Source organism: Ornithorhynchus anatinus, chromosome 17 (assembly GCF_004115215.2).
Source record: "Ornithorhynchus anatinus isolate Pmale09 chromosome 17, mOrnAna1.pri.v4, whole genome shotgun sequence".
Taxonomy (NCBI): Eukaryota; Metazoa; Chordata; class Mammalia; order Monotremata; family Ornithorhynchidae; genus Ornithorhynchus; species Ornithorhynchus anatinus.
This window is the reverse complement of record NC_041744.1, coordinates 30,738,370-30,744,369: the sequence shown is the minus strand read 5'-3', so window position 1 is coordinate 30,744,369 and position 6,000 is coordinate 30,738,370.

Below are 6,000 nucleotides of genomic sequence, written 5' to 3'. Positions count from 1 at the left end.
CTTACTACTTTTTCACTAATGCAATATTAAGGTTCTTTGTACCACCAACATGGGATTTTATGTTTACTGCAAAGTATATATTGTCAGGTGAAAAAAAAATTGTGAATAAGGCCACGTTTAAGACTAACCTGACAGTTTTATTCTACACAGTACTAGGCACTCTTGAAATGCTAATAACGAAGGTGTACTTCCTAATAAACCCTGTGGTTTTGAATGTCACATGATATAAGCTTTTAAAATGGGAATTTATTGATATTGATTCTCCTTTTAAAAATATCTTTCAATTCAGTGAGTTATTAGCTAAGTTTAGAATAAAGAATAAAATGTTTTCCAGGTTATTTTTCCCACCTCCTAAAAGTTAGCTCAAAGTAGTCCTTTGGGTGGGAAGGAGCACATATAAACATGTATGTCTTAAAATGGTTTAATGGGATTTTAATATTCTGAAGGAGGGACACACAAAACTGTGTGTGCTTTTCAACGCCTAAAAGGATTTGAGTTTAATGGCAAGCTTAATATATCTGTATTTCTGTTAAAATCAAGCTCACTTTGTCACCAACCCAAATATTGGTTCCACTGAACCAACAAGATGATGTTTCACAGGGTGAATGGGAATGTCACAAGATTGAACCAAAACCATGAATTTAGGTCCCCTGATGCTAAAGTACAGAGTTCTCATCCACAGTGGGAGTTGGAGCTAGGTTCAGTTTCCTCCCACCTCCAACCTCTGAGCTCAGTGAGAATGAGTTCTTTGTGGTCCTCTCACCTTGAGAGAGCCTGGGGTTGCTCAAGGATGAGATGGTGCAGGGTTCTAAGCAGCTGCATAGAGCCCATCGAGGACCAATGTGCTCTGCCAAAGAGCCTTTCCAAGCCCAGAGCTGCCAACCTCTACTGCTACTACCATTCAGGCAGCAATAGGGCTTCTGACACAGGTGAGCCAACTGGGCTTGACATTGTAGCTGCTGTTGTAGCTGTAGCTACTTCTAGTCTAGCCTCTCCCAGCTCTTAGAACAGTGTTTTGCGTACGACAAGGACTCAATAAATACTATTACTACTACTCTTCTGCTTTTGCTTTGCTTTCCTCTCCCCTTCTTCCTCTCCTCTTCCCTCTCTTCCTTCCTCCTCAACCCTTTCTCACCCTCTTTAAGCTCCCCCACAAATGTTTCCCCTCCTAATGTTCTTCCTAGCAGGCTTAATGCTATTAATCAATATTCACATTTATTGAGCACTTACTGTGTATAGAGTATTGTACTAAGCACTTGGGAGAGTGTGATATAACAGATTTGGTAGTCACGTTCCTTGCCCACAAGTTTACAGTCTAGGGAAGGGAGAGGCATTAATAGAAATAAATTACAGATATGCATATAAGTGTTATGGGGCTGAGGTACTTCACCCTCCTGCTAAATGCATTCTACATTACCCTTCCTTCCCCATATTTTTCTACTTGAACAATCCAAGTGATGCCAGGACAGAGGAAGTGAAAAATCTAGAGAGGAAGGAAACAGAATAAGCTTCCAATCTGCCTCATGGTTGGTGAAGTTCCTTGACAGCATCAAATTCTGCTCCCTAGGCAAATCACTAGCAAATTACACTTGGACTAAAAAACAGGAAACTGAATCAAAAAGGCCAACATGGTTTTGGGCACAGTGACGGAGTGTGAAAATCATGGACTGTTGGGAGAAAACAATAGCCAGTAGACCCAGTGGGTAGCAATCAGAACAACTTGGAGAAAACCCGGATACCCGGAGGAGAGAATGTGTCTGTTGTATGGATGTATTGTAGGCTTCCAAGTGCTTAGTACAGTGCTCTGCACACCATAAGCACTCAATAACTATGTTTGATGGATCATTAGGAGTTCTAAGTGACAAACATAGCAATGTAGCCAAGAGCAATTTTCGTATGTTCTCAGGGTGAAATGGAATATATATCAAATAAAAGCCTTTGTAGGGAGACTCATTGGCTTGTGTGTCTTCTCACCATTAATAGCATCATATATGAATATGAAGGGTAGAGGCATGTGTATGGTGAGGGCACAAAATCTACTTGTCCCATTGGAAAGGTATTAAAATACACAGCTTATTTCGCTTTTCTAAGAGGTCAGCATTTTGCTAATTGATTGTTTTCTGAGAATGTCCCCATTTTAGCACCTCCAAAATTAATCACATAGATGTAATTATAGTTTAATAGGAAGAAACAGCTTCCTCTTTTATAAAGTAGAAAATCTCATGCTGATTCACATTTCTAATGACCATGCCAGAAAGTAAATTGCTTAAAAGAAACATTTGTAAGGGCGTTTTTGAGCTTAGAATGCATAGATATTGCATAAAGGAGATTTATCTGGACAGATAATATCTGGTTGTCTTTTTGGCAGTTGAAAGAATGAAATATTGGTATAAAGAATATTGAATAGTGGGGAAAAAATACCTTTCATTTTATGATAATGACTTAATTGGAAGCAGAACTCAAAAGGGATGGAATTAAATGAATTTATCAGAGGAAGTCTGATGAGGACAACTGTAGTGAGGGAAGAGATCATTTGTTAAGGTCTCAAAAATCTTACCTTACTGTATAAATTAAACATTTCCTGTAAGAAGTGTTTGAAAAAAGTATCTTTTATAGGTGACATGTTTACTTTCCTGACTACTGCAACCTATTAGGACAGATAACTCCTGTGGGCCAAGTCACTGTATAGGTAGTCATCAACTAAACAGTGAGCTGACTGCATATAACACACCATCAAGTCAGGCTGTTAGGATATCTGCCCCCTCTTTGTTACAGAAAATAATATGGAAGAGCCCCGCTAAGGGAAAAGTCAAATTTGCTCTGTCTGAAGGCAGGAGAGAATCCTGTTAGCCCTCACCATTTCAAGAGGTATATGGGCATCCATCTCCTTAAGAAAGGGCATTGTCAACTTGATAGCCCACTGACCTACGGATAGCCCCTCTTGACTTCTTGTCCTGGGTTGACTAATGACTTCTTATATAGTAGTAAGACCAGTCAACTAATGGCATTCTCCTAAGGGAAAGCCAGCATTTATTTCAAAGCAAGAAATCCTGAATCCACGTTTCATGGTGGGACAGAGATTACTAGCCTTGTTATTAGTCCAAAAGGGGTTGTTGCAACCAGTGCTTTCTGTTGGAATGTGTGGAGTGAGTGGGAGGGGGAGGATCTGCTGAAATGAGCAGTTCATCATCATCACCATCCTCTCATTATTAACCTTTAATAAATGCTTATGATTTATAAAATATTTCATTAAGCACTGAACTATTGTGAAAATCAAATGATTCATCTCCTAAACCCAAAGTATACAGGACACCTGTGTGAAACACTGAGACAATAATACAAACCAATAAGGCCAAATAGCTGAAAGGTTTTTCCACACGATTATTTTCCCAGGTTTCTGATTGGTGTGAGAATCTGATTGACATTATATGTTCCAGGTTATGTCTAATTTGGAAACATTGCAAAGCTTGCAATGATTTTAAATTTGTTCTATTTACATGTAACTATGTTTTAACCATGAGATCTTATGCCCAATAACATTTTACAATAAGACTAAATAGAAATATTAGGTTTCCAGTTAAAACCCATGCATGAGCAAGGGGGCAGGATCCTTATAACTAAGAAAAATGAACTAGTCTCTAATTTGCATTTTAGCTAACTTCTCTTGCCCTGAGGTACTTCACCCTCCTGCTAAATTTCTTCTACATTACCCTTCCTTCCCCATATTTTTCTACTTGAACAATCCAAGTGATGCCAGGACAGAGGAAGTGAAAAATCTAGAGAGGAAGGAAACAGAATAAGCTTCCAATCTGCCTCATGGTTGGTGAAGTTCCTTGACAGATTGATGTATTTTGCACCAACTGTAAATCTGGTGAAATTATTCAAGACGATCCAATAGAAAAAACACTTTATAGTGATTTCTAATCGATGGGCTTTAGAGTTTAAATTAGTTGGCTTCCTGACCTTCTGAGCAGGGGGCGGTGCCAGGGAAGAGGGAGGCAGAACTTTCTGTGAAACTCCATAGGAGGAAGGGACTCAGGCCAACTGCAGGCATGTGGAACAGGAAGGGGCAGTTCATACGGGGAGCAGACTGTCCACCAGGAATGAGCATGTATGGTTTCCTCCTGCAGGCTCTGTCCTGGCTTTCCTTCTGTGTCCCCCGGCCACCAGGGCTGCTGCCCCTCAAGGGAACAGAAGGGAAGTGGAGGGGCTAAGTGGGTGAAGGGGGATGTGCACGGTTTCTTCTGAAACTGAAGTGGCTCTATCAAGCAATTGCATGTATTGAGCTTTTATAGTGTGCGAAGCACTGTGCTAATTGCTTGGGAGAGTACAGTATAACAGAATTAGTAGGTGCATTCCCCAAGTGCTGAGTACAGTGCTCTGCATACAGTAAGTACTCAAAAATACCACTGATGTTTGCACCCAACTCCCTTACAATGTAGTGGGATGCATTGTCCAGCTGAGGAAAATTCACACTACATTATTCAGACTATCAGTCGCCACACCCAAGTGCACATACATAAAAGGCATTTCTTCCAACATGATGTTCTGCATCCAATAGGCTCATGTCCTCTAACTCTTTAGGAACATTGTGGTTAAAACAAATAGGAAAACACTTACTCTGGCAGAACTGTGTATATGTGCAAAATAATGGGGTGAGTAGCAAAATGCTTAAGAGTAGACAGTCAAGTTCACAGTTGGCATAAAGGGGAGGAAAATTATATTAGAAAGGTCATAGAAAATGTAATAGAATCCCAAGGACACAGAAAGATCAACTTTCACTCTAAAAAAATGAAATAACCATTTCAGTTCTATCTTTGAAATGATCTAGTGATTGTCAGAAAACTCTTGGGCTAAATATCCTCTCAGTTCTTCCTGCCAGTCATGTTCTCAGAACTCATGCCATTACCCAAAAGTCTCTACTCCAACCCTGCTTTCCTGTGAGAGCCTTGCCTTCTCCCTGTGCATTCCTCTAAACTTAACTCCTCTTTTCCCTCATTTCCCATTCTCTGTGCTCTAGGGTTCACTCTCAAGGTTCCACCCACCCTCCCAGCCCCCAAATTGACCAAGGCCAGGAAGGAAACGTTCCAGAATATTTTCTTAATCCTGAAATTGTTCTAAGCATATTTCTGGATTTACCAGTCATAGCAGCAGCTTGTGAAAGAAATGTTCATGTTAAAAGCTAATTAAAAGCAAATTTAAAAAGAGCAATAGACTAGGAACCCGAAAGTAAAATAACAAAAGTACTATTAACAAATCATGGCTATTACTTTATTTTAATTTACTCCATTTGAATTCTCTGGATGCATAAACTCCTCATCCAGCCCCATTTGTTCAGCACACTGTGGGGGCTTATAAACACTTGTTAATAATGTTCATTATTTGAATTCCAAAGGGTAACCTGGTGACACTGAGAGTTGCAGGAACTGCTCAGGGTTTTTAGGGATTTGGGTGATCAGTCCTAGCCTATTTTTGGTGGTTGGTCTTTCAAATTTTGTTGTTGTTGTCTTATGATGTCGAGTCAAATCTGACCCATAGCGATGCCATGGACACATCTCTCCCAGAACGTCCCACCTACATCTGCAATTGTTGTGGTAGTGGATGCATAGAGTTTTCTTGGTAAAAATCTGGAAGCGATTTACCATTGCCTCCTTCCATGCAATAAATCTGAGCCTCCACCTTCAACCCTCTCACACCCTGCTGTTGCTCAGCACAGATGAGTTTTGACTTGTAACAGATTGCCTTCCACTCAATAGCCACTGCCCAAGCTAGGAATGGAAATTTCTCTGCTTGACTCTCCCCTCTGTAGTCAAGACTCGTGGAGTACTGGAAACTCTCCAGGTGCGAACTTGAGAGGTGTTCAAAAGTTTGAGATATTGGAAAGAACTCTCTTGGTTGGGACATGTACAGTACACCAGGGCATTCCTATAAGGGCAGTGTTTGAAGTGAAGCTATATCTGTGCTGAATGTGCAGTGGCAGGCTATTAGAATGAAGAGGCT